Raw genomic sequence first — 4,924 nt, 5'->3', positions numbered from 1 at the left:
TAACCACCCTGTAAACAAGCTTCCCCTCATTTTTACGACTGTGGAAACTAATGTGTTATTGTACACAATATTTAGCATCTATAGTGATAAATTCAGCTTGCCGAAACAAAGAGTCGCGTCCAAATCTATATTTCCTGGACTAATTATACTAAGTTTGATAAAAAAGTAATGGGAATCTTATCGGATGTTGAAAATCGTTGTCCTTTGAGTACCCTTTTGAGATTGGGAAATAGGAAAAAGTCACAGGGGTCGTGTCCGGAGAATAGGGAAATTGGGACATAACAACGGTGTTGTGTTTCGCCAAGCAAAGCGGTATGCTCCGGTGCATTGTCGTGGTGCAAAATCCACGAGTTGTCTCTCGTGTTCTTGTCGTTTTCTCCTGATTGTCTCACGCAAATTGCATATAACTTATAGTAGTACGCCTTGTTAACTGTACGACCTAGCAGTAAAAATTCGCGATGAACTATTCCACTGTAGTCGAAGAAAACGTCTTCTTGGCCTTATTGGAAACATTTGTACCATTGATAAGCTCGTGGCTCTGACATAGTATCGTCGCCAAAGGCCTTCTTTAAAATTTTGAACGCGTTACTGCTCTTAATTCCTTTTTTAACAAAAAATATCAAGGCAAGTCTTACTCGTTCGCTCGCTAAACTCAAACTAACCTTTGAAAATTCCCATTACATTTTGAACAAACTTCGTATGCGCTTCTTCATATAGGTTCATATTTAGACTTAAATAAATTTAAATTTTAACATAAAGTGAACTTTCAGAAATTTGTGTCAGTGCTATAAATAACACAGCTATCTTTAGAAGAGAGAAAAGAACAAACAGTAAACTATTAACGAAGAAAATTTTTGGTTTATAATTTATGAGATGCAAATTTTAATCATGAATCCTACCGACTGATAAGAGCATTTATAACAATCATTTTCGTTTGCTTTTTTGACGTAATTTTTAATTAAGAGAATTACACAACGTTACTTTTCACGCTAAAAACAATCCCGATTGGTATTAGAGATAAGTCAGTACGCGAAAGCGTGGATGAACGACGGTCACTATCTTTTAACCTTAAGAAGCTTTACAGACTATTAAAATTACAATTTAATAAATTTCTAGGGACCTTGTCAATACGATATTTATATTTAATAATTATGAATATTAAAAAAATCTCGCATAGTTCAAAATTGAAGTGATAGTGACTATTTTCTCCACGGCTTCGCGATATCTAGTTTGTAAATTTTATATTTAAAATTTTCTAGTTATAAACGAGATGCCTAATTACCTACTAGCAGACAAGCTAATTGTTGATTAAATACATAATTAAGCAATTAGGGATAATTAATTAGTTATTTACGATAGCCACCCTTCTTTTTAACATTTCGTAAATATTTTAGATGTGAACACTGCCATTTCGTATATGAATGAATTGATTCTAAATTGGTGTTTTTCATGAGACCTTTCTCACTTTGTGTAATTCGACTCATCACTAACATTAAGTATTAAGTGTCGGCTTTTAGACAAATCACTGTTATTTAACGAGTTTCTATTCCTATTGGAGAGATAATTAATGAAATAGTAGTCATATTAGTTTAGAAATGTGTTATATTTCCTACTTTCTGCCATTGTTTGCATTTTAATTTTTATGAATTACTTTGGAATTAAATTTTACAAGGTACAGAAATTTATTCTTTTTGTTTTCGATCTGGCTTTCAGCGCTGCACTAAAACAATTTTTTCGCTTCAAATATCACAAAATACACTTTCAATATTTATTTTAATGTAAATGCCCATTATGGCCTTACTGCTAAGTATGGTTTACATTTAATACCAGCTTTAAAAGTAATTTTACAGATGAAAATAAATTAATGTTTTTTTTTTGTGCAACAAAATGGTACGTCTTTGTATCTTCTGTTTTTTATTTTTCAAGGGGATGTAGATACCATTCTGTTACGCATTTTATGAAATGAAATGTCACTTTTGAAAGTTATAAATAATGTCCTTGTTTCGAAATATTATTTACTGAAAAGAAATTTTTGGACGAATTGGGCCTTATTTAATAATTTTTTAACCTACCTTCTATCTGTAAATAGAGCTGTGTAAATCCAGAAAATAAATCAGTTTTCAAAAATTTCACTTTGTTTTACTGTCAAGTAGTTTATACCCTAAACTTTTACATTCTTGTATAAAATTACGTTTTTCTGCCAAGACTTATTGTTATTGAATATGATCTTAACAATAACATCACTGGGTTCTTCTTCTTCTTGTGGTTAGGTCACAAAATATCCGTAGTTAGGATATTTTGTGGTTAGGTTCTATTCAAGTCGCATAACACTGCGGCTTTATCAGGCCTATTGTGCGTCCCGTTCTTCAAATCTATTACTTCATTCTTTTAATAAAGTCCAAAAGCTTCCTTGCCGACACTTCTCTCAGCTCCTTAGCTTCCAAAATGGGTTTTCCCAGAAGCGTCATTCTACTACGTGCACATTCTGGACACTCGTCCAATATATGCATAGAAGTTTCATCCACCAAGTGACATAGACCGGATTATCTACAAGCCTTATCTTGTATAAATGTTTCTTAAACTGACAGTGTCCCACTATAAGCCTGTCACTTTCTTGAGCTGAAATTTATTCAACCTCAGCAACTCATTCGTTCTTTTCTGCAATGGACATAATAAGTTCCTTTTCATGACTGCTCTGGTCTCGAAGCATTTCTTATGTTTTGACTCAGTCCCTCTGCTCAGAGCCTCCCTGACCACACTGGGAGATGTGCCGCAGAAAAACTCCGATCAATGAAGTCTGTTTCGGATCCTTTATTAGCAAGTTCATCTGCTTTCTCATTTTCATCAATGCCTGTGTGTCCTGGCACCCAACACAACCTAACTGTGCTATACACGCTATTATCTCGAAAATTTCTGCTGATCGTAAACCTTCTAAGACTGCAGCTTGCACTCCATTTGGGTCCATGTATTCCTGTACCCCTGGCCATTTTAAAGTTATCCGTAAACCATACCAGGCTCCCGTTTGCTCTGATCCTCTACTGGAGTCTCGAATGGAAGTGAAACCTTGGAGCAATCTTATCGGATACCATCCCCAGAATTGGTTCCGACACGGTTTCCATAAACCTGGAATAGGGACTACCTCTTCAGTCCGGTCAGTATGCTGCTACGTTTCTCTTTCCACCACTGTATGAAACGGTGTACCTACTCTAAAAAGAAAATACCAGGCTATTTTTTGCAATTCTTTTTGTACTTTTCCTTTCTAACAGTGATTCCACGTTTCTATTTTTATTGCGATTTACTTCTTTGCTTTTCGAATCGGATGAAATATAGACGTAAGTAAATTACCTAACGAAATCAAAATATGCAATCAGAAAAAATGGAACGTTAATATAAAAAGACATTAAAAAATATCTATTCCCTTTTTTGAAGGTAGTAGAAGGTAGATAGGAGAACAACTTAGGAACAACAGTTTGATACGAAACTAGTTTCGCTTGTGCCTATTTTTAATACTTCATGCATTTTTATATTAACGAATGACTAATGACTAGAGTTCGGGACTCGGTCGGATGATCATAGGCTTTCGCTGCAGCGCATCGTACAAAACCGGTAATAACGGCAGTTATTATAATTAGAGTCTTGGCTAATGTGAATAGAAAAGAACATTGTCAAATATTTTTTATTTTACTCGGTATTTTACCCCTTCCTTGTTTATATATTTTTTCCAGGTTGATGAAATTCATAAGAATATAACCAGGTTTGTTTTGCAGTCAGATATTCACAGTCATAATACAAGAAATGCTAATATGCTTAGAGCTGAAGGCTTCCGTCTATTCAAATCAGTACATAATTCTTTAAATGTGAAGCTTTATAACAAACTTCCGTATTCTGTTAGACTGTTAAACATGATACGTTTTAAATTAGTAGTTAAGAAGCATTTGCTTTTATACAGTGGAAGATTTTCTGGCGATGCCATATTAAGAATAACATCTATTGCAGTAGATTAATGTCTGCTTTATTTATGTTGTGTGTAAGTTCTTGTTTTTTTTTTAGTAATTTTATTTATGTAGATATACATAATAGTTTTTATTTTTTTGTTTTTTCTGTGTATTCTGACTTGCCATAAACGTATTATTGTACATCAAATGGTCAAATAAAACTGTCTATCTATCTATCTATTGGCTTCACGTTTGTTTCGTGTGTAGGTGTTTTAATATTCTAATAATGTCGAACGCGCCAAGGGGTAAAAAACGACCTTTCGCTGATAAAGTACGCAAACTTATTTATTTTTATTTATACCTGTATATTTTTTTGTTTACGACGAACACGCCTATGACTGGCCGACGAAAACCCCGAACTCTAACTAATGACTTATGAAATTGTCTCTAATTTGTTCCTATATCATTTTCTATAAAAAAAGAGGGCAATTTCCTTTTGATGTAGTGTTCAACTGTTTTTCTGATGCCATATTAAGATTCTACAATGGCTTTTTCTTATCACTGCATTTTCTTTTATTCAAATATCTTCATGGCAGAGAAATAAATCGCAATAGAAAGAGAATTATGGATCATTTACCTAAAATAATTCAACGTTCTATTTCAAATTAAAAAATACTTATTTTATGTATTCCTCCAGGAAAAAATATAGATATCTATGGGTAAGTAGAAACTAGAATATTTAATTATTATAATATTAAGAGAAAGCTGTTATATTTATTTATGTATTTACTTATTTACTCACATATATACAGGGTTTCCCAGAAATAAATGCCAAAATATTAACCACACATTCAATTTATTAATAAGCAACAAGTCTGGTTTTTATTAAAAAAAAAATTTTGAATTTTTGTTACCCTCCAATGTAAGTCGAATCGCTTCACTGAGTTAGTTATTTTAGTATTTCTTTTAATCTTTAGGTAATTCGTTAG

This window comes from Anoplophora glabripennis, unplaced genomic scaffold (genome assembly GCF_000390285.2).
Source record: "Anoplophora glabripennis isolate ALB-LARVAE unplaced genomic scaffold, Agla_2.0 scaffold392, whole genome shotgun sequence".
In the NCBI taxonomy this organism is placed as follows: domain Eukaryota; kingdom Metazoa; phylum Arthropoda; class Insecta; order Coleoptera; family Cerambycidae; genus Anoplophora; species Anoplophora glabripennis.
This window is presented reverse-complemented; position numbering follows the sequence as displayed.